General features: G+C 37.7%; 1 protein-coding gene across 2 annotated transcripts in view; it reads left to right on the top strand.

Annotated features, from left to right (window-relative positions):
- The first annotated feature begins 4,344 nt into the window (after window positions 1-4,344).
- The window catches only part of klhl5 (kelch-like family member 5), a 55,265-nt gene continuing 34,015 nt past the window's right edge, over window positions 4,345-25,594 (top strand). The window contains exons 1-2 of one of the 2 annotated variants that reach the window (XM_049472594.1): window positions 4,345-4,630; window positions 14,035-14,131. The gene's annotated coding sequence lies outside the window, so the exon portion shown is untranslated. Of the gene's footprint in view, window positions 4,631-14,031; window positions 14,132-25,594 lie in introns of both variants that reach the window. The other variant, XM_049472593.1, reaches the window with a different exon arrangement.

Below are 25,594 nucleotides of genomic sequence, written 5' to 3'. Positions count from 1 at the left end.
GCATTAATTCCGTCGTTCAGAATTTAATTGACGAATTTATGAATGAGTGTTTCTTTTGCACAAATCTTCATTTTCATTCTCCTTACACAGGTTTACACACACGGGTCAGACACAACGCACATGAATTTACCATTTCACAGCTCAGCACAGCTCCCTCAGTACTGTTTTAGGATAACATCACCTTAGAAAATATTTGATGCCACTAGTGAAAGATAACTGTATATAATATTTGATTAGGATTAGGTTACCATTAGAGTGAGAATATTACCTGTCAGAAAGTTACAAGTACGTATTATTAGATGTTGACATATTCTATTTTAGTTAGCTTAATATACTGTAGTACTTTGTTAGGCCATTTAGCTACAGGGTGTGTTTATAATAATGTTCTTGGTGACAGTAACTGAAATATTTTATTAATTTAAAGAATAAACATTTTTAATAAAATAAATAGTACAGTCTAATATAGGATAATGATAATAATAATAATAATAATAATAATAATAATAATAATAATAATAATAATAACAATAATAAACGTTTTATGTAGAACATTCAAACAAAACATCTGTAAATCTTTTGGATTTTGTAAATAATAGTAGTAGTAATAATAATAATAATAATAATAATAATAATAATAATAACACGCTTTAGCAATTGTGCCCATTTTTACGAGCAGGCGTCCTACAGCGATCATATTTTTCCTGAATCCTAAATAAAAATGCAAAACATATTTATAATGCGTGCAGAGTAGAATATTTTCGCTTTGTTTAAGTGCGCAAACTAAATTTTTCCCGCACTTTATTTACCGCGGTGGTTACGCAAAAAAAAAAACGGTAAAACATTTAATTCAGGGCCGGAGTGGGCCCTTTTTTCAGCCCGGGAGTTTCGTGCCCAAATCCAGCCCATTTTTTCCATGGAGCAGGAATTTGAATAAATAAAACAGCAGCTAGATCTTACAATGCCTTTTTATTACATATAAGTACAAGTATATGTTGGTAAGTTAACAGAACACCCTTCACCTAAACACGTTTAATTCCAATTTAAATCAAATAAAGATTTAAAAGGTAATTAATTTGACTTAAAAGTAGTGCTGGGCGATATGGGAAAATATTTTATATATATATATATATCACAATAACGATATATATCATGATATACCACATTTATATAAATCAATTATAAATAAATTAACAAACACGAAACTGAGGGTATTTAATCTGTAATTTCAGTTCGTTTTAGTTTTTTTTCTTTTAATCACCGTTTTTATTCGTTTCAGTTAATGAGAAGTTTCGTTAACAATAAGACTTGGTTACTTAGCTATATGGTGATTATCATGCAATAGCTTTATATACAATTAAAATAGTATTAAAAAACAGATGACATCACAGACTATTTCCTGGAGCCCGACCAGCTGAGGAAAGTGATGCGCTCATCTGCGCGTTTGAAGCTCCGCAGGTGGATTAATAGGTGCGCGGCTCGCGGGGATCTGGCGCTAATTCTATTGCTTTGGGGCTGCATGACATTCAGTCTCTCAGTCTGCCAGTCAGACTACAGTGTCAGCATATATCAGGTGCGTTTTCGTACAGGACAAACCATTCAAACATGCGAATGAGATCTCAGCACCTGATTAAAAAAATCACACAGTGTCTGTCTGGCTTAAAATTAGATACAGCTATTATATTATATTATAATTAATAAATAAATATTCATTTAAAAGACCAGGGAAACGTTCTGTATGCTAACAAGCTAGAAGCTAATAAGCTAATAACAACATTTAATAAAAACAGAAAAATAGATGTAAAATAGGAAAATAACCAACTAAACTAAAAGAAATATAATCTAACGAATTCTAAAGGATCAAAATGAAATAGTGAATCCTCAAAGCAGTAGCTTAAAGACAGAATATAAAGCTTTACCAGATTCAAAATCTTAATTCTAATAAACAAGGCATATTTCGCCCTAAATGTTTATTTCCTGAAAGGACATACAGCTAAATAGGCTAGATACTGAAAAGCAGAGATTCTAGGCTTTAAAATTAAAAAAATAATTATTCATAAACACAAAAAGATATTAACTATGACATATTTCTGGCCCGTCGGCGGGCCAGGGCGTGTTAAGAGGTTAATGATGTGTATTGGGCTCTACAAAATAAACTACGCTAAATCGACATTGCAAACGTTGCCCAATAGCTGACGATTCAAGATTATTTCCATATCTCTGTTTACCGGCTGCAGCTGAAGTCTGTCTTCTGGAAAACAAGTTTGTTAATTTTGCACATTTGGCTGCTTCTTCTTCCATCTTCTTTCTTTTTTTAATCTGGCCTTTTCGGCTCCACCTGGCCTCTTTTTACCCTCCATCACAGTCGTCTGACGCTTTGTGCTATTCTGTTGCTGCATTTAATTTGATCGCTTCAGAAAAGACCACTCGTGGACGCAACCAACTCAAACATTTGGGAGAGGAGAATTCCCTCAGATGGTTAAACCCGACGTAGGGGCTGTGTTGTCAGACGAATAGAGAGTGCATACGTAGTTGAATGGCAATGAATGCAAGAATAAGATTAGAGAAGTGAGGGTAAATAATTTTTTTCCGTCCAACCGGCCCAAACTCGCCCCGCCCATCGGGAATCCTCCCGATTAGCCACTCCGGGCTTGTTTAAATAATTTATTAATTCAATATAATAATAATTATATCAATATAATAATAATAATAATAATAATAATAATAATAATAATAATAATAATAATATCAAATTATATTAATAATAATAATAGTAATAATAAAAGTGTGTGTGTGTGTGTGCAGTTTTAAAAAAATCTACAAAATATTCAGAATGCTAACTAAAATAGAATATGTCAAAATAATGTCAATATTATTATTATTATTATTATTATTATTATTATTATTATTATTATTATTATTATTATTATCATTATCCTATATTAGACTGTACTATTTATTTTATTAAAAATGTTTATTCTTTAAATTAATAAAATATTTCAGTTACTGTCACCAAGAACATTATTATAAACACACCCTGTAGCTAAATGGCCTAACAAAGTACTACAGTATATTAAGCTAACTAAAATAGAATATGTCAACATCTAATAATACGTACTTGTAACTTTCTGACAGGTAATATTCTCACTCTAATGGTAACCTAATCCTAATCAAATATTATATACAGTTATCTTTCACTAGTGGCATCAAATATTTTCTAAGGTGATGTTATCGTAAAACAGTACTGAGGGAGCTGTGCTGAGCTGTGAAATGGTAAATTCATGTGCGTTGTGTCTGACCCGTGTGTGTAAACCTGTGTAAGGAGAATGAAAATGAAGATTTGTGCAAAAGAAACACTCATTCATAAATTCGTCAATTAAATTCTGAACGACGGAATTAATGCGTTGCTAAAATATATCATAGAACCACACAGCCATACTTGAAGTAGCATAGAAAATGAATGTGGCTCATTTTAGACCCACGCTGCCCGTTTGCGCGGCAGCGATACAAAAAGGGCTTTTATTTAAAAAGTAAGAAAGCAAAAAATAATATAAGGATGTACCATGATCAAAAACAATTTAATTAAGGAATACCTTGAATACTGAATGATTCGGAATATTACGATCTCATAGTGAACAGTTTTTATTTTTTTAAGAGTGACCCTAAAACGTATAGAATCTCTACACAGATCTGCTAAATGTGTTGCTGGATTTTGTGTGTCCGGTTGATTTCCTAATTTCTCCATTTATGCATTCATTCTGTATGCTGTGGTGGTCTCTGTATTGCGCGTTTTATTAAAATCCCCAATGCCTTCGAGAGAGAGTGTGTGTGTGTGTGTGTTTGCTGGCTCAGGTCTTGCGGCATCAGACAAATTAAACATGATTACTAAATAGGCCAGCAATGAAAGAGTTGATAAAAAATAAGTACATTTGATTACATTTTGTTATGTTTTAATCAGGGACTACATTTTGCAAAGCCCAGTTTAGCCAGAAATACATGAATCTAGCACATCTAATAACACAGCAGACATTTGAAGCACTTGGGGGCTTTTATTTTAACAGGAGATATAGTTCCCTGACAGAGTCAGAGGGCTGAACTGCTTGGAGAAGGAGGGGATATGTATATTCTGTCCGTTTTTGCATATGGAACGCCTGGAGGCGTTATGAAAACGCGTGGTGGCGTTATGTAAGCGCCTGGCGCCGCCACACGCTCTTAAACGCCTGGCGGCGCCTCGCGTTTGTTCCAAGGCGTAAAAGTAAGCCCTGCACGGCGTTTTGGACGGCGTTTTTTAAGTATTACGCACGCTTTAAGCGCCGTCAGACCCAGGCGAATTCTGACCCATTTGGCTTGCCATACAGGCACGCGCAGGCAGCGCGCGGAGCTGTTTTACATTTCAAAATTCAAAAATTAACGACTTTTTTTACCAGCGGGTTAACGGACGCTGTGCTGCCGCTGTGAAGCAGGAGTAAAGCGGGGTGTTAACATGAACATATTCGTCATTTTCTCACAAAAAACAGCCAAGAAAAAGAACTAGTGCCACACAGCGCTCAACTAGTCCCGAAAAAGCGAGTTTTTTTTATCACGAGTTAAGCGATAACGTTCACAAACGCCGTTAAACCATCGCCACAGCAAGGTAAGCGGGTTCACTTCGTCCTCTGAGGAGATTTCCTTTTTTTAATCTATTTATTTTCACACTAAAAGTGTCCGTGAAAGCACCGGGACGCGGTGAGAGACACCCGACTTCAGGGCGAAATAAGGAAGCGAGCGAGCCGCTTAAGGAGGCGGGGAGGGCGGCCTCAAGCAGGAGGCGAGTGCGGGGTTGAAACCGGCCTGGGTGAAGCGAGACCGCTGTTTTTAGCCTTGTTTTCACCCTCTTTCTGCCGAGGGGCGAGTTTCCCTGGTTTTTGCAGGTCTCCTCAGTGACCCTGACACGAACAGATACTAAACTACTAAGTTTAAATTAGTCTGGTTCCTGCCTCAGACTCGCACTTCAGCTGAACACCTGCCTGGTCTTTGCCCTCCTGGACAAAGCTGCTGGAGTGACCAGCTGTTGAGTCTGTTTTACTGAGGGAGGAGGGGGGGATGAGGTGGGAAACACACAGTTCACACATTAAGCTAAGTTACCTATCCTAGGTCAGGTTTTCACGTGGCCTCACCTTAACCACCTTTATGGAGAGGTAAATGGTGAAAATGATTCTACAAGTTGTGTAATTATTAAATATTTACCTGATTTTGTTATTAGCTAACTGTATATTCGGTGTAAGAACCACAGCATATTCAGTATCTATTTTCAGTAGCTTTTGTATGTCACTGTCCATTTTTTCAGGCCAAATTTTGTTCTACATTTAATGATTTAGGTTTATTCATAGAAACCAAGTGTACACAGTTCACTGGTCAGCATATGGTGTATTAATTTAATTTTCATAATTTAATTAATTTATTTTAATTTATTTAATTTTAATTATTATTTTTTTAATCTAGTGCAGTGTACAATAAATAAGTTGTATAATAATTTTTTCACATTTCACATTTCATCTCTGCCCCTTACAATCGTAATTTTAGGGGAAAAAATATATATTTTTTCTTTATTTTCAGATTTTAAATTTTATTTTTTTTGCATTTTGCAAATTGGATTACACCATCATTTTACAAGAAATGGAGAGAAGATTCAACTTTTAATTTTTCTTGAAATTGTTTGCGAAAGGCTGAAAGGAAAAGAAAAAAAAAACTTGATAACAGTCAGAAAATTTAACTGTTAAAGGTTACACTGACCTTCACCCCTGTAACAAATATAATCGATATGTCAAAAGATGACTGGTGTTCAAAGTAGGCCTACAACATTAATTACATTATTATGCAATTGTACAAAATATGGTATAGACAATTAAAGCAATTGCCCATTCTTTATTTAACCCTCCTGTAATGTTGTGGGTGAAATGAACCAATTTTTCAAATTTGAGCTGAGTCAGCTAAAATCAGGGGCTTTAGTTACCTTTTAATAAGGCTTCGTCTTGCTTTTTCTAAAAACCTACTAAATGATCAGTAAAATTGAGCCAAGTACAGTTTGAAGCTTGAAATGTTCATATTTAAATTGGTTTTATTTGCACTGGTTGACAGTTCTACACTCTAGTATAAATGTATTGGAGCAGCTGATGTAGCCTAACTGTATGGGTAGACATGGCACAAATAGATGGACAGATGACAGAGGGACATTTTATGGATGGAAGGCAGATGGAGAGCATTTCTTTTGCTGTATTTTGTGAGGGATCCCTTCGTTTTATCACATTGATTCAGTCTGGCGTTTTGCTAATAGCCAGCTGCTTCTGTACCCTGCCTTCACTTGGATCATTTAGCATGTTGGAATGAGCTACAGGCCACGTCAGGCAGTATTTGAAATGTGGGAATCAAAGGTGATAAGAAATTGGTAATACTTTGAAGATATTATCAGCTACAGCCGAACTGGAAGGAATAGCAGAATAATAATAAAAAAAGCTATCAGCTTTGTAGGATCCTCTGAACTGAGGAGATGATGTGTTTACATTATGCAACTAATTTTAGCAGGAACTAGGATGAAGGATGAAAAGTAATTGAAGAGTTGGTGTCAGAGTTTCTTCCTCTGACTAATGATCTGGCTTGGATGGTTGGATTACCGTAGGTAAATTAACACTTCTCCAGTTATCTATATTCATTTTATTCTGTTTAAGATCTACCCATAATGTAAGAGCTTCCAACCTGGCAGCATGTGAAGAAACCTCTTTTTTCTTCATGATCAGCTGTTCTCTGTCTTGTCTATATGTCTATAAGGTTCTTTGACCTAAGGAAAAATCTCATGGAGCTCTTCTCATGTTGTAACAGATGTCTTGAGGACAGGGTCAGTGGTGGTCCAGCAGTTAAAACACTGTGTTATTGATGACTAGGTTGTGTGTTTGATTAATTTGGTTCAGCAAGCTGTCATCTTTGGACCCTTGAGGCAGGCCCTTAGCCCTCACTCTCTGCTCGCTATTACAGGCATGCATACTCACTGTGCCACTGTATGTGTATGTATGAATGGGTTAATGGCAGAGGCCACGTTTGGTCAGTATGATTGTATGATTGTGTGAGCTCTTCGGTTAGCGCTAGGAAAACAGTATATTTTGAATATTGTTCTGTTTATTATATATCTCTACTTTTTTGGCAGTGATGGTGAGATGGCAGTTTTTAGTGGCAGTAATTGGTTAGATGCTCATTTTGCCCATAGCAGATCATTGGAAATCAAATCAAATCATTGCAGACAACTGCATAGTGATATTTTGACAGTGATTAACAAAGAAAACATACATATAAGCATTGTTATTACATTGTGACAATTATAATATATACATTATTAACATCATGATTTAAACATATCATGAAATATCTTTATTAGATGATGTAGACGAAGACCAGATTTTCAAAAGACATCAAGTTAAAGGTGAACAATTTGTTTAATATTTTAAAATGCTTTCCAAACCGAAAAAAGAGGAAAGGGCCCGAAGCAAAAGTTTCGCCTGCATGGGCAGTACTGAGTTTATCCTCTATAGTGAGAATCACAGCTTGTGAACACCTTTGAAGCAGCAAAGAATCTTTCAGTTCTTGTTTGGTAGATTTTTGTCCTTTTTTCTTTGTGATTCTTGAGTCGTCTAGCTGCATACTTTGAGTTTTTTTTTCACTGATTTTCAATTATATTTAGGGAAGGGTACTTTGAGGGCTTCGTCAAAACATTCCGTTTGATCATTCTCATGATTTGCCTTTATAGCAGTTTGTTCACAACTATGAACAAACACATTCTTTCACATTGCACTTGAAAGTGCAGCAGAAAGATTTGCGCATTCTCAGATTTTGTGTGAAATCAAACCAAACTAAAAAGTAAGTAAACTCTTTATCGGATTCAGACCAGAGAAATTAACAACAGATATAAAAACACCCTGAGACCCACATGCTTGTGTGGTCTCGGGCCATTTGTTTATTACTCGCTATAGTTCGAAATACATCATTTACACTTACTCTAATGAACCACACTAGCAGAGCAATCACACCAGGGATTATTTTAATCGAAACAAAGCTTTAATCAAGTATAAACATCTAACTAAAGTTCTTTGTCTTCCAGTGTTCAGAGTGCTCGGCAACTGCTTGGAGCAGTCCTTGCCTGCTGTTTGCTGGGAGTAGTTTTAAGGAAACAGAGCATTTGTGAAGCTCTGAAATGTACCTGAAATTAAAACACCTGGCATTTATTACTGATGGTGGTAAACTAACCATGGCTTGTGCACAAACTTTAGCATTGCACTATTTTCTTTTTTCCATGCTAAAATTGTACACAACAAAAATAACATCCTAATCTTTTTAAAGTTACTAACTTTATACCTTTTGGAGATCTGTTCATCTTCTACTATGATACATAAGCACAGTAACAGGTACTTTGACTGGGGTGCCCAAACTTTTGCATGCCAGAGTATGCATTTAGAAGGTTTACGTATTGTGTTGTGTTCTCCGTCTCTCCTGCATTTGAGCGCAGACCTCCAGTGGCTGTTCTTGTATTTTTAATTAGCCCCCTACTATGACCTAGCACTAAATATAGAACATTCAGAGAGAGAGAAAGAGTGAGCGAGCGAGAAATGGAGGGTGGTAGAGGAAGCGAATAAAGCAGAAGAACAAACATGACCGTGAAAACACACACTGTATTTGTACATTTGTTTTTCATTTGTTTGCATTTGTGTTTTTTCCCTCCTCTCCCGTAAAGCATAGGCATTCTCCTCACGTGCAGCTACACGGCTTTGTAGAGCGCTGAACAAATGATCTAGGGTAGGGGAGCGAGAGGCGGGGATGCAAGAGAAAGGGTGTTAACACACACACACACACACACACAACACACCCTTACAAACACAGAGAAAGGACACATTCTCAAGGACGGGAAATTTGGTAGCATCTTGCCGGCATGAAAAAAAAAAAAAACAACAACCTCAAACAGCCTTGAGGACTTTTGTGTATAATTTTATGTAAATTATTCATTTATATGCAAGAGGGAAAGCGGGTTGCTGTGAGAAAATGAAAGTTCTGTCTATTCCTCTTTTACTCATAGCTGGAAAGTTTATTATAAATGAATCAAAATCAAGGTTAATCAGTTAGTCTACAATAACAGCTTCGGACATAAAAAGAACTATAGTGAGAGGCAATGCGATAGGGTTCTTTACCCATTCTGCTTTATGTTGCACCAGTTATTGTGTTTTTGTGTTGAAAGAGCTACCCTCCTGCTTTTATCTCTCTCTTCATAGTTAGAACTTTAGATTAAAGTAATGACTGGCTCTGGTTCTTGAATGTACCATTCTGTGCATGCTGCTGATCATCAGTGAGACACCTCTGGTAGAGTTTACTTTTTAAAAGTGCTGTAAGCTAGTCCACAGTCTTTGCCCCTGAGGCAAATAAAGTATGGCATATATGGTAGTGCAACAGTGGGTGTAAGATACCATAAGTGAAAATGGATCTAAGTGTAGTGCGGTGTAGTTTCACTGTATTTTCATATTATGTGATAATAAACAATTTTTGTTACTGATAGACTAATCAGTGTTTTTGGGGCTGATATTGATCATCGATCATCTTTCAGTATGACCGGCCTTCAATACCAAGTGAAGGCAGAGCTATTATGCCACATGAACCCTTCCATACAGATGTTTCTCAAAATTAAATATATTTTACCACATTAAAAATGCTGCGGACCTTTAAGAATCAGCTGTGAAAGTCAGGGAATTTCTGTCCAAAACCTCATATTACTGTTACTGTTGTGTGGAAAGTAGATTTGCTGTGTTGCTGTACCATGTAGCTACTTACTGTATGGGTATGCAGGATCGAATGGGTATCCGATTAGGGGTGTAAAAATCACACACACAAGTCAACTAAAATCAGTCCAAAGCTGAATGGGGTGTTTTTAATAGTGTCTTGTTTTCCTTCTCCCAACACATTTGAGAGTAGCATGTTGAGAGTTGCTATGCTGGCTGGCTTCTCATTACAAGTCTTCAGCAGTTCTAAACTAAAATATCTCCAAACAAACAACTATTTATTTATTTATTTATTTATTCATTCATTCATTCATTTGAGGCTGCTTTGGCTGTAGGATTTGGAGCTGGATTCGAGATCAGTGATCCTGTGTCCTGTTAACAATATGACTGGTGTGTGATACAGCACAAGCTGCAGACCTCTGATAACCGATATGCTATTATATATTAATTGTGTCAATATCAGATGCTATACTAATATTGCATCAGATTGGTCCGATCTCTATTTTTCTACCTGTATTGTACACAAATACAAATACAAGGTTCTTCTGTGAATTAAATACATCAGGACAACAGGGAATGTTAATGAATATAAATTGTGGTAATAGTAGATAGATCTGTTAGATCTTCTGCAGGTACCATTTAAAAAGATTTTTCATCTCTCTGTTAACTTAGAGAATAATAGGCTTTTATCTGAGGTCATTTAAAAATAGTCTCTTTTTCTCCCTCTCTCTACTTTTCTCTCTCTCTCCCTCTGGAGAATGATAAATATGTTATGGAGGGAGGGATAAATTATGAATCTGAAGTGACTTCACCCCTAGAAGCAGGATGTCGAAATGCTGGCCAATTACATCATACGAAACAGCACTGAAGTGCACTCCTGCACTGCAGAGCACCTTAAACATTTGGAAATTAGAATTTAGAATACATTGTTCAAAATGTAGTCAGTGTATATGTGATACAACTGAGAACAAAGAACCATTTTTCACTAAACACATTAGCATATTTATGATAGTCTGGGTAGGTGTACAGTATTGTATATCACTGTCAGAGTTAATAACAGGCCCTGCTTTAACCAGTAAAGTCTTGAATCCTAAAAAGAAAAAAAAGCTGGAGAAGAACAAGACCTACACTGGCCATATTCTTATTCCTGAATCAGCCCTTATTGCTCATAACTTTTATTGACTGTCAAGGCTTTCCCAGTTTCCTCCTGATCTACTTCCCTAGTTGAGCTGCCACCGCCACTGGCCAGATGTGGAGTCATTAAGGCTCATGTTTCCTCCATGACGGATCATGACTAATTGGTCTCCAGGGACTAGTGCATACACGCTGTTACATACAAATCGGCGCCTGACACGCAGTCGGACTGGAACCGACTGCCATGGCATTATCTATGTGGATGATTCAGCCTGTCCAAACATCACAAATAGAGTCCTGCTGCTAAAGGGCAAGCAATTTGCATTCACACAGAAAGGGATTTATTATCGTAAGGTTTCCCTAGACACTGTGAAAAAGCCATCACATAGCATCACAAATCTGCACACCAGGATTTGGGCTAGTTTGGTGGGATGTTATGTGTTCTTAGTGATAAAAGTCTCATATCTGGAGGCCAGCAAAGTTGATGATGCACTGGCTTGTATTTCAGTTTGGATTGAGGCCAATTTCCATGACTTTCCAACAACAACTAGTTATAATTTCTGCAATACGGAAAGTGTTTAATTCCAAGCAGATAGACATATTATTATTATATACCGTATTATACGCACTATATGTCCTTAAATTTTCCAAAAATTTACATTGCACCTTATAATATGGTGTGTGAGGACCAGTAAAGCCACTCCTCTGAAGTACAGCGTTTTACAGGAGTTTCAGTAAAGTTTCTCTGGCACCATTTCACCATTCAGAGGTGAATATATCGGACTGCATGTTGACTGTGTTAAAACAAGCAATGTGGGACAAATGGCTAGCTGATAGCACCCTGGGTTACCGGAACACTCAGGGTAACTCTAATATGATATGTGTCTGTAGGTTATATTAATATTGCTTCATATTATAAGTAGAACGATGGAAGCTGAAAGATGAAAACTCCACAAACACACACACAAAGACTATTTGAAGTTTAATATCTACGTGTGTGAAGTTAAAATTCATACTTGGTTGACTGCCTTATCCCCCCCCCCCCCCAACTGCTGGTTTTAGTAGTGATGATACTAGCCTCAGGCTGGGCTTAATAATTGATGACAGATCTTTTTGGCAGTAATCGCTCGTCAGATACCCTTCTCTTATGAGGAATATTAGAAAATGTGTGCGTGTGTTTGTGTTTATGTGCATTTATGCATAAATTCAAATGTCTTCAGGGTAAAGATTGTTTGATGCTCTCTGTGCTATTTGGCAGGAACTGCTTGCTTAAGGCTCTAGTGTTTGAGGCTTTTAAAGTGTGTGTGTTTGTGTGTGTATGCATTTGTGTATTTTTGGGCTTTGGCTGAGGCTCTGGCTGATATTGTGGATCTAAACTGCTGAGTTGTAGGTCAGAGCAAGAAGGTCTACTGCTGTGTATGTGTGTATGACTTACACACACACAGAGATAGAGTTGTGGTCAAAAGTTTACCCAGTCATGAAATCAACACAGGCTTAAAAGTATACAAACAGTGTCAAAAGTATTTATCTAGCATGCCTAATATTTGAAACTCTTCTTGGCAGAAATGTAGGGTTCAGTAGGGTTCAGTAAGGTTCAATATTTTTTAGGATAGTTAATGATAGTTAAGGTACAGGTCCATCGACCTGTTATCAGCAATCAGCGATTTATCCAGCTTAGAAAAACAGATATTATCAGGCCTAACACACTTCAAGCCTGCTGAGGTGTTCCCATCATGGGTTAGCCCTGTTTCAGTCCGTCTGCACCCAAGTCGATAAAATAGCATCGGAGTACGCCGTGCACACTGTATGCCCTCAGCAACCCCTGCTTGTTACACACAGCACCCTCTGCTTATTACACACAAACAGACCCGACTTTTACATCAACAATATACAGAATAAAGAATAAAATAACATTGCTGTTCCCTTAAATGAGCTGCTCGTGAACGTACAGGTCAGTATCCTCTGCAGAGCTCACCTGCCTTTGGAATGGTTTATTTGACATTACGCCCAAAACGCACCGACACGCACTAAATCCAGGTGCACAACTGACCAGTGAGCTATAGATCTCTAAAATAGGGCCCATAGTATTGATAGCATCTGTCACTGAATGATGTTCATTACAGGACACTTTCGTCCGTTCAATGCATTCAAATTGAGCGCAAAGGGCAGGAAGCTTCATCTGTGTGTGATAAAGTCCTTCAGTAGGTGATTTTTTTTTTACTGTTCATATTGATATTGGAATTATATTGTATAGATCGAAATGGAAAAATATACATTATTATTATACCCTGTTAACATCTTGACATATCACCCACCCTTAATTATCACATCAGGGTTTAACTTTTTTCTGTTTTTAGCAAAAGAAAAATTCACACGGTTCTCATTTCCCATTGTATATCTACTTTCATTTATTTTACTTTAACCTCGGATATATGGTGATACTTGGAGTGCATTATTAGTATCATCACATTCTGGATCTCTGACTTCTGTTATAAATCTGTAAAAAAAGTGCTATATCATATTGTATGCAGCAATAAAACATAATTTTCATTTTGTTGCAGTAATGTATTCTTAATTTTTTTTTTTTAATTCAGAGTTTTGTCATATTGCCAAGAGTATCGTTATTGCAAAAATACCATAAAATATCATGATGTAATGTTAGGGCCATATCGCCCACCCCTAATGCTGAATAATTCTGAGGTAGTTCTCCCATTTCACCGTTTCATGTGTGACCAGCAGGCTAGTGTTCAAAGAACAGTCCTCCCAAGGACCAGGCCTACCTCGACTGCAGCCTAGGCTTTGGAAAGTGGCTATTGTGACCTTTAATAACCCTTGTTGTACGTCTTGCTTGCTTGCAGTGTAAACTTGCTCTTAAAGCTAATGTGCCCATATGTGGAGCTAGTTGAGCATGGATAATGCACTTTGTATCTAGTCCACATTCATACCAACACACACACACATACTCAGACATACACACACATGCGAGACCATAGTTCCTAATTGGCTGTAAAAGCCTTGTCTCAGCAGTTGGTGAACATTGTTGCAGGTGTACGGCTAAGCAGTTCTAACTCTCTCTTTTCTCTCTCTCTTTTTTTTTTTACTTTTTCTCCAGCAGAGAAAGAGCTGACACTCCATCCATCCTTTCCAAAACGTGGATTAACGAGACCCACCTGCAGTCTTGTATTCAACACACTCTCACACTCTTTCAGTTGGTAAGCTATCAGTCTTTTACACATAAACACACACTCACAAATACAGATAAATGAGAACTGTAGAATCTGTGTGTGTGTGAGAGAGAGAGAGAATGAAGATTGAAAGGGCCTAGATGGTAAACTGCAGAATCAGCACGTTCTCTTACCTGTCACGTGTATACACACACACACACACACACACATACACACACCAATGTTCACCCACCTTTCACTTGTGCTCAGATTATCAGTGGGAGAATACAGGTCAGCTCCCAAGTGTACAGCTGTCTCTCATTACCTCTATCCTATCTCTCTCTCTCTGTCTGTCTCACTCTCATGGTCTTTCTTCCTGACTCTCTCCTTCCGTCATTTTATTTTACCACCAATACTGGCTGTAACCCTTTAATAACTGTTTGAAATCACATTGTCTTAATTGATACCAGTACTGTAACCAAACAAATGGTTACTGCATGCATCTTTTGCATACTCACTTTTGGGTTGTCATTAGCTGTAAGCCATAATCATAATCACCAAGAATAAAATAAAATAGTTTAAAATAGATCACTTTGTGTGTAATACATCTATATAATATGAGTTTCACATTTTGAACTAAATTACTGAAATAAAGTAACTTTTCAATGATATTCATATACTCTTTTGAGATGCACTTCTGTAGTTCATATGATAAAGACTTTTATAAAATCACACATTATTTATATTTAGTTAACCCTGAGTGAAAAAACTATGTAAGTTTCTGCCCTTTATTCCACTTTCATCTTTGTTGTGCTTTGCATAAATAGGAAAATAATTATCGTGTTGTTTATTGCACTGTTGTGTCAATATGTCCAACAGTACAGAAAGATTTTATATAGCAATAATACACAAGAAAACCAAATTGAATATAAACACTGATTCTATAAAGCTAATTCTTATGATTAAGGTTTAAAAATATGCCCAGTTCATACAGTCTATTTATGGCCTGCAGAACATTTAATTTGTAATCTGTTTAGTTTCTCTGATGTCACAACAACCTGTCAAAAGTTTTTTTTGGACAAAATAACAGGAAGAGTCTGTTCTATTCAAAGGAATAAATAAATGAGGACCCTTTTTACAACATAAAACTATACGCATAATATAAAAGTATGATATGGACCTATTGACATTAGATTGGAGCAGCTGTTACTGTCACAACATGACAAATAATGTGTCTGGTTGAAACTGTTCCAGAACTGAATCTATCTCTAGTCTTAAACCGTGTAGAACCTGCCAGCCTTGTATATATTTATTCATCTGTTTTTATGTCAGAGGGAGAGAGGGAGAAGCTTTTCATCAATAATTCAGTGCACGATTTAAGATGTTGCTGTAGATCAGATGCATCAGGTCCTTATGACTTAGAGAGGTTTATTTATTTATTTATTTACTTGTTTATTTATCTGTATGTGGGGGATGAAGATGACCCTGTCTTTCATCTCCTCTTTGACAGCGCTGCAAGCTGATGATCAATAGCAGAGGTTTTCCAGAAGTGTATGTGTGTGTGTGCTGCGCAACAAACCACATTTCATTCATATGTTCTGTAAATATAAACAGATGAATATGGGTATGTGGTGACAGAATGGATTACATTACATTATATATGCAGTGCCAGAATTGCATATATACATAGTTGAGGTGCTAGTGCTAGGCTTACAACTAGCACTAAAAGCTTAATTTCCTGCCACTAGAATTGAACCCTGCTCTCTCTTATGGAGAATAAGTAACTTAATCATTTATGTAAATGGTTATTGTCAACTACTTTTTTTAATAGTTTAGCTCAAACAATACTACTACTATCATTCACACTAATCATTCACTATGGACCTAAACTATTTTAAATTGTATTATAGTTTGCTAAGAAAGATGAAGTACAGCCTTATAAGTGTGAGTTTTCAGTAAAGTTTCTCCAGCACTAAGGCTGGGTGCAGCACCATTAGCATTAGCTGCTAACCACTGTTTAGAGGTGAGTAAATTAGACTGTAGTTTGTGTGTTTGCAGTGTTAAGGAAAGTAGAAGTTCATTGTTAGTGTGGCTTATAATACGGTGCACGCTTATCTACATGCTACTGCCATTTCAAGAGCTTTCCTTGAATACTATGCCATGACCAGCCATGTTGCCAGACCTGTACCTAATTAAAAATGTGGGGGATGCTGTTGGATGCACTACCGCAAAATCTTAATATTTAAACCGGATTAATTGACAATTGCAGGACACAATTAGAAATCCAATGCTCTCTTTTATTGATTTATGCATGAAAGAGGGGTTATTCATTTATACTGCGACATAGAAAAAAATATGTATGGTAGAGACACCCTGTGTTTTAATCAGAATTGATCCCTTCTCATCATTACTAAATCCAACAACTTTATTAGACTACAACATAGTGTGTGTGTGTGTGTGTCTGAACAGAGGCCATTTGTGGTCTCTTGTGTGTATTTAATGATGCTATAAAATAAAAGCGGTGACTAAAAGTCCTTTGATAAAAGGCTTTCATCAGATTAGTTCCTGCTAAGGTGGGAGATAAAAGCTATACCATGGGCCTCATTTCAATACGGTTTAAAACATGCCCTTCCCAACCTCCACTCATCACTCAGAAGGGTGTCGTAAATATGTTAAACAAGTGACCACTTACAGCAGAAGTAGAGAAGGGTTTTTTCAGATGATCTGCAAATGTGTTCAGTCACGTTGATTCCTGATCATGGTGTTAGTTGTGTTATCTCATATAAATAACTTAACTCGAGCTTCCAAAGTAATAAAATGACCCTGTCAGTGATGGGTGAGATGAAAGCTGAGAAAATGGCAACTATTTTAGCAACAGATCTGTTTTTGTAATACGAATCGTAGGCCTTTCCTCTATGTTCTCTTATAGAGGGATGCTGGTTTGTGCTCTATGAGATAAGTTTGCAGATGTGATGTCTTTTCTTTTCTCATGTCTTTTCAGCCGAAGCCTGACGATAAGTCAGTGGTGCAGGTTCTGATTTAAATCATTAATGCTAGCTGCCAGACAGAGGCATTTGAAATCCATTCCCGCTGAGAGGTGAAGCCTAAAGCATTTCCTCTATATATATTGCCTGCTCTATACTGGCAAGTCACATCCTTACAGCATCCAGCATCCTGCTTAATACTCACACAGCTCTCAGTTTATTAGATACACCTACCTTGTATCTGCTGTCACTGGTCTAAAACACCTACTATAAAGCAATGTTTAAGTTAGCTAGGTCAGCTACTGACTGTATACAACCTGTTGCTACACAGTTTATCAGCCCCCTCGTAACACCTTTGGACCACCACTGACCTCCAAGGTGTGGTTCTGGTTTTGTTTTTAAGGCTCAGAAGTTTCACTGCTAGCTTGGGTGGTTCACTGCTAGCTAAGGGTGGTTCACCACCCTTAAATATGCACCATTAATAAGATTAAACTGCATCTGCCCAACATTTTATTTCAAACTTGTGGAGTACACCTTATAGTTGGTTCAGATTGAGGTTGGATCAGGTTCTCGCCCCAAACAAACCACTCCAGAACAGCGACTACCATGTTGATAGTATAAAAATATCTGTGAGAGAGTGAGAGAGAATGGAAAATGAAGGAATGAGTAAGGAGAAGAAATGAAGGATGAGGGGACAGGCAGGAGGATGGAGAGAAAGGGAGAGAGCAATATAAATCTCATTAAGGAGTGCAAAATGGGCCTGGTGATATTTTGGCTGATGAGTTTGGAGAGTGGGTGTATGTGTGTGGGGTGTGTGTGTGTGTGTGTGTGTATGTGTGTGTGTGTGTGTGCTGGCGGCATTATTGATTTCCCTCATATTAGGCTAGATTTGAACCGGTCAGTACAAAGCTGGAGCTGAATGAGGGTTTTTATCATTATTGTTGATGATTGGTAATCATCAAAATGATTAATAAGTGCATGCAAATTCACCAGCATGGCTGTTATCTACTGCTGTTATCTCAAGACAAATTTACAGCGAAGGCGAAACCAGTGGAAGTCAATGTGAAAAGAGGAATTTTATTGGTTAATTTTTTAATTGGTTATATTTTTAACAATGAGTACTGGGATGCGCCTTGCACAGGGTGTACAATAGGGCCCAAAGGCATGATGAAATGAAAGTTATTAAGGCAAAGTTGATTAGCCACAGTGGATTAGCCACAAATTGATAACAATAATGCTGAATAATCTGATTTCTAAAATGGATTACTTTTAGATTACTTACTAATTTTTTATTACCATTGATGGCACCGTGCTGGTTAAATTGGCTAGGTTCTCTCGAGTCCTTAGTTATTGACCTTAGAAGACAGGTATGAAGCTGTTGACTCAATGCTAGCTAGCAGCCAAACTCAGCAGTAGACTGATATGTGTATGATGTCTTTATGTTAGTAAGGTCTTTAGTTGTCAAGGTCAAAACACTGGCATGTAAATACCAGCTTAATGCAGCCTCTCATGTGTCTAAAATTACATTTTCCAAAATATTTTGGCATGCTGAAGCATTAAGACTTTCTTTTACTGGAACAAAGTGGCCCAGCCCAACTCAACCCCACACAATAATCCCCCCTCCACCAAACTTACACTTACTACAATGCACTCAGACAGGGACTGTACACCTGACAACTGCCAGTCTCAAACTCGGTATCATACCACTTTGTGGCGGAGTTGTTGAGTTGTATCATGGTACCATGCTGGAATTTACAGGAGCTCTTGAGAATGACCAATTCTTTCACTAATGTTCATAGAAACCATCTGCAGCATGTCTAGATGCTAGGTTTTATTATACACCTGTGGCCATGAAAATGATGGGAACACCTGAATTTAATTATTTGGATGAGTGAATACTTTTAGCAATAGAGTTTAGCCTTTGTGCTACAGTGACAATTAGCTAGTATTTAGTTTGTAGCTAAAATTGATGTAGAATATAACACTTGATTGTCAAAAATGCAACTAGAGCGCAGCATCCGGCAGTTTGCAATCATAGGTGACAAAGCACAATTGTGGACCCAGTAGAGCACAAAATATCAGCTGTTTTTAGACTGACCTTGTTTATAATTAATGTGAGATCTCAAGTTTTTGGCTATGACCTGAATTTGGATAGTGCTTGAACCAAACCTAATAAACTGCATTTTAGTCTCCAAATAAATCAGTGTTTTCATATCAAAACCACTAAAGCTTTCTCACATAAATGATTCCACCAGAGCTTACTAGAGGAGTTTCTGGTTTCTAAACTTGTTTTCATGTCTGTAGCCAATTTTCTTTTCACTTAAATAACAATGGTCAGAATGTATGTATATCTGTAGTTTTTGTATGATACAAAATGATACTGAATTTTGACTGTGTCTTTTGTCTTGATATATCAAGATGAATATTGTGCATTATAATGTTTTTAAATACTGTGATATACTATTTTTACAATATTGCCCAGGCCTATCTGTATCTCAAAACAATTTTTTGTCTAAACAGTTTGGGAAAAAAGGTAATGGTTGATTTAAAATAAAATATTACCAACAAGTCCTAATAAATAGACACACAAAGCAAGGGAACTGCAGCGTCTGAAGTGTGTGTTTATGCGTTGCGGGTCAATGTTTTTTTTTTTGTGCTATTGAATCTTGAGTTAGATATCACTGGGTTGCTGTGATTTAGCTGTGTTCTTAATATTAAAGCAAATAAAACAATGGATGTATCCTTAGAAAAAAAGAGTTTACAGTTATCATATTGCTTTCGTATTTTTTTGTTTTTTAGTCTCTGCTGAATCTGATTCTTTATGGTCGCAAAAATAGAAGAGTAGTTGAGTATATGTGTATTCAGAGATTATGGTAATCTGGATTTGTTTATTTTTTCCATGAATCTGTGTCATCCTGTGACATAATAACTTGGAATACACATCTGGAGTTGTTAAAATGTGTGGCTCTGTGTGTCTATATTTAAATCTTGCACGTCTGGGATTATGTATCTTCTGCTCTGACCTACTCTTTATTTAGAGCATTGTGTAAGTGAGAGATAGAGAGAATGAAAGAGAGAGAGAGAGAGAATGAAAGAGAAAAGAGAGGAGAGTTTATGTCCACACAGCTTTTTTTATTGATGCACGCACAAACACAAACACAAACACACACACACACACACACACACACATCCTACCTGACTGGCTTTGAGGTGCAAATCCATCTCTCATCAAAATTCTCTCTGAATCTGTTTCATCTCCACAAGCGCTGTTATGTTTCAGAACCTAACCGTAAACAAGGTGGTTTTACATGGTAAAAAACATCTGTGTTTTTGAGTAATAACCTTTATCATACAGGAAACACAACGTCAGGTGTGGTCCGACTATATATTTTTTGCTGTCACAGATGTGTAATACCATTTTTATGAAATAGTTTTTTTGTATTATTATTATTTTGCTCATACGTGTGTGTGTGTGTGCACTGATTCAGCAACACCTGCGTTAACTTAGAGTGTTTCGCTTCTGACATTTCCCTCCCTGGTCTGTGTAAGGGTGAGGTAATGGAGAATCTTTGACCCGTAGATTCTGCCTGTAAGAAAAGCCCGTTATAATTGGATATTACTCACTTGTACCTTATTTAGAAAAGCTGGTAGGCACCATCAGAATATTCCTATTGTGTGTTCATTGTAAAAGTCTGACACAGTGTAAAGTTTTTACCTAATGTGAAAAAAATAGAGATATAAGGTTTGTTTTGACAGTAGTGAGGTGCAGATTCTGCTGGCTCTGTAACACACCTGTTTATAAACAGAAGAGCCTCAACTTAATGATTAGTTTCTATACATTAATCAAATTATTATTTTATTATTTTTATTTATTATTTATTAATAGTGGTGAAACAGTGCACTCGTCACATTAAAATACTGCAGCAAAACAGCAGTAAAAGTTTCAAATGTGTGAAGACAAAAGGTGAGTGCAAGGTCAGTGTGTGCGGAAGCGGCAGTAAAACTGCGTGAGCTCCTATCAGTGTAAAATGACTTCAGTGCAGGTCTCTATCACAAACTCACAAACTCTAATCACACCAGGGAGAGAGAGAAGCAGGAAAGAGAGAAAGATGAAACGTTGCTTTGGCTTTAGTGTCTCAGGTGAAGCGGGAGCATTTATGCTTTTTTTGGCGCTACCTTCTTCAGGCACATCTTCACAAGTGTGTGTGTGTGTGTGTGAGTATGTGTGTTGCGTGCATGCGTGTGTTTTATTTCCAGGTTTGCCAGGAGCATCTGATTTATTTTGTGTTGCTGTAGTCAGATTCAACAAATGTGTTCATTATTCTTTTTCACACACACACACACAGGTTGCTGTTTCACGTTATGAATATTAAACTGCGCAGGGTAGAGGTTTTAGTCCAGCAGATCATTAGATTATTATGCTCTGGTAAAGATGAGGGAGAAAGAAATTTCAGCAGCTGGAGCCCTAAGAGAGTACAAATTGGTCATGCTCTCTCTGGGTGGGTAGATGCTGCTTTCTCCCCACATTACTCCTTTTGTAATATTCGTCAGCACCGGGTCTGTTAAATGTTGTATCGGAGCTGGGGATTCAGCACTTTCCTCCGAGTGTGCTGTGATGCTATCCAGTAATGCTGCATCAGAGGCATTTGGAAAAGGGGCTGTGAGTCTGTGTTGACGAAAGCATGTGTTAGTCTTCACCATCCTAGTGTTTGGGGCATTACTAGTGATAGGAGCACTCCTAATGAGTACGTTGGGTAATTGGCCCTCCAAATTGGGGAGAAAATGGGATAAAATTTGAAATAAAATGATTAGAAAAGGGTGTAAATGAGCCCTAAGTTTAGACAGTTATACTGGGTGGATTGGAAGATGTATGTGTGTTTTTTGGGATTTGTGTTGGTGTGTGTGTGTATGTGTGTGTTAGTCTGAACGTGAGGAATGGCTCTAATGGGCATTTATTTTTCTCGCTGTCTCTCTCCCTCCCCTCCTGCTTTCAATTTTCTCCTGACATCCTCCTCTATTTTACACCTCTGTACAGCACAGCAGAGCGTAGCAGCAGTGGAGTGTGTGTGTGTGTGTCTGCTACGAATGCTTCAATTACTGTAGAAATTAAATAAGAATCAAAATAAACACAATGAAGTGCCAAACGCCATGTGATCTCAATATGTGTCTTGTATCACTTGAAGTGTTACCTCAGGGCACGGCTTGGAATCTACCACACTTGTGTAAGTTGTGAGTTGTTATCTTGTGAGTGATGCTGAACACTGGCCACCATACTCATTACAAGGCTACATGAGTTGAGTAAGGTCTAATAGAGGGTTTTAAATGGATGCGAGTCAGAAATAAATCATTAAAGGCATTACCACCCACTGCTTGGTGCTGTCCACTGTGGGTGGTAATGCCTTCTTTGCAAGACATTATTGGTCACACACACATATCCCTCAAGTTGCATTCTACTGCTTACATGGAACATGCCAAAAGTCATGGGAGCCCATGTTAGTTGTTATGACTATTGAATACAGATAACAGCCATAACATTAAAAAACAATGTCAGTTTAAGTGGAAAGCATTGAGTACTTTCAGTGACAGAGCAGTCAACATGTGAAGGTGATTTGTTGAAGCAGGAAACATTGGTAAGAGGAAGAATCTGAACCATTTTTGCAGTAACCAAACTGTGATGGAAACTGGTAAGAGGGAGTGTGAGGAAGGAAAAAAGAAAGGCAAGACGACAAACACAACTGGAGTGAGAGGTGGGATGGAAGTGAAAGACAGGGAGGGGAGAAGCAGTAAAAAAAAGAAAAGAAGAAAAAGAAAAAATTGACAGTGAGAAGTAAGAAAAAGGGAGAAAGAAGAAAGAAAGAGGAAGAGGGAGAGGTTACTGAAAGGGAGGAAGAAAAAAGCGGCGAGAGAAAATGTTAGAGAGCGCAAAGAAAAAAGATAGACCATGACTAAGGAAGAGAAAAGAAAGAAGGAAAGCAGAAAGTATCTGTTGGAAGAAGGCAGGAAAAGAAGAGGGAGGAAATAGAAAGATGGAGAAAATGGGAGAAGAAATAGGTGGAGATTGTGGCAAATAAGAGAGAGAGTGATGGAAGAAAGAGGGAGAAGCAGAAAGAGAGAGATCAGTAAAGGTGAAGTAATTAATTGCTTGGTCAGTCAAATTCCATGAAGTCCAGTGGCCTCGAGCTGATCAGAGTCTCAGCTAATTACATTGTGTGTGTGTGTGTGTGTGTCACTGCCTGTGGGGCTGTGTGTCTCTGTGTGGATTGGGAGATGTAGGTGTGGTTTCTGGGATTTATTTCTGTGTGGATTGGGATGTGTGTGTGTGTGTGTGTTAGGCTGAATGTGAGGAATGTCTCTAATGGACATTTATTTTTCTCGCTGTCTCTCTCCCTCCCCTCCTGCTTTCAATTTCCTCCTGACATCCTCCTCTATTTTACCCCTCTGTACAGCACAGCAGAGCGTAGCAAAGGTGAGGATGTGTGTGTGTGTGCGTTGATTCTTAATAATGTTTTAAACTACGATTTTAGGATAACTGCCTATATGGATTGATGGTTTGGGTGTGAATTGTGAATGATAGATTTATATTATTACCATGGATAGGAGGATATGGGAGGGAAAATCTGATCCTGAACCAGCACACACACACTCCCCATGTGTGATGTTTTGTTGTCAGCAGTGTGTTTCTTCCTGTGGGTCAGTACAGTGTTTGTTACCCTTATGTTACATCTGAGAAATGTTGCCATGGTGATGGCATTGCTGACAAAGGAGTGGCGTTGTTGACTGTGTGTAAGGTGATGGCGATTTGAGCCCATGTTCAGGTCTCTAATGTGTGTTTTTGAGTTGGTATAGATTAATCAGCTCTTAACATTAAAACCCCCTGCCTGTTACTGTACAAGTACCCCATGTGTATTTAAAACAGCTCTGACCCGTTAAAGCACAGAGTAGAGATGGAAAAAATGTTTTGTAAAAGCTGAACAGAGAGAAGTTGGAAAGTACTGTCTGTATGACTAATTTAATGAAGCACAAATAAATACAAGTAATAATAAACTGTAAAATACTACTACTGTTAATGTGCTGTGCAGGACTGGTGATGTTTTTACAAGGAATGTTGTCACAAAGCAGAGGAGGAAACCTTGTGAATAACCAGTAGAGAAACCCATCCTTCTGGATAGATAGCGATAGATTGCTACAGGTGAAGATGTGTGACTTGAGGCTGAATAAAAAAAGTATTGTGACAGGCCTACCTATCTTTAATACTTAAGTACCTCTCCGTGGTTTTAATGTTATGGCTGATGTATGCATATAAAAGAAGATATGCATACAATTTGCATATAAGAGTTAAAAGCACATGCACACACACACACACAGGAAATGTATTTTTAGGAATTGCTGAGTCATGCAATAGGTTAATTAGGCCAGTTAATGTTCCCTTGAAGTGTGGGTGTGTGTGTAAAGGGAATGCAAGACGCATTTGCAGTGCAGGTTTGAAATATGATCATCTTGATTTATGAGGAGAGAGAGGGAGAGATAGAGGTAGACAGCAAAGAGATGGAGGATTAACCTTGAGAAAATAAACTGCAGCCATAAAGCACAGATTCAGCTTAATCATCCTCCCCATCATTCAGTTATGTCCCTCCAATCACACACGCCATAACACTTTATGACACCACACAGAATGTGTGTGTGTGTGTGTGTGTGTAAGAGAGAGAGAGAGAAAGAGAGAGAGATACACACTATGTGTGTCTCCCACTACTTTAAGTTCCACCCATTGCTGATGCAGATGTGCAAATGCACACACATTGCTTGTATAGGGAAGCACTGCTAATAGAACAAGACCCGATAGAGCAGATAAATATTACCCTATTACCACCATACCTAATGTCAGGCATGGGCTATAGTGGTATAAAGCTCCCAGCACTGAGCTGATGAGGAGTGGAACTCTGTTCTCTGGAATGATGGTGCTTCATCTAATATTTTGATATGCATAGTGGAGTTTGAGGTAATGTGGAGATCATCCAACATTCTGAACTCATTAATGCCAACTCTTGTTGCTGAATGCAATCAAATCATTTAAGCAAGGCTTCAAAATCTTGAAGAAATCCTTCCCTGGACAGTGGCGACAACAAAAAACAACAAAGACAGGATAAACTGTTTTTAACGTCCTTAATTTTGGAAGAAACAGTAAACATGCAGCTGTCTCAATACTTTTGTCCACATGCTGTTGTTCAAGATACAGTGTATATAAAACTTGTGAGAGCTATATCCTTGACGGAAGTTCAGACCGGCAGACACACTCAGTCCCCAAAGCTAAATCAAAATAAAGTAGAGGCATATAAGTTAAAAGGGTCTGTGCCTGGTGCAGCACTTTAGTGCCTCTACACACACACACACACACACACACACACACACACAGTAGCTTTGCAGTTGCCATGGTTGGTGGGCAACACATTAAATCTGTCAGGCACATCTTAAATTACAGGGAGGTTTAAGATCAGGGGAGAACTCTTGCCAACATCAACTTCATCTCTCT

This window comes from Astyanax mexicanus, chromosome 25, assembly GCF_023375975.1.
Source record: "Astyanax mexicanus isolate ESR-SI-001 chromosome 25, AstMex3_surface, whole genome shotgun sequence".
Taxonomy (NCBI): Eukaryota; Metazoa; Chordata; class Actinopteri; order Characiformes; family Acestrorhamphidae; genus Astyanax; species Astyanax mexicanus.
This window is presented reverse-complemented; position numbering and strand designations above follow the sequence as displayed.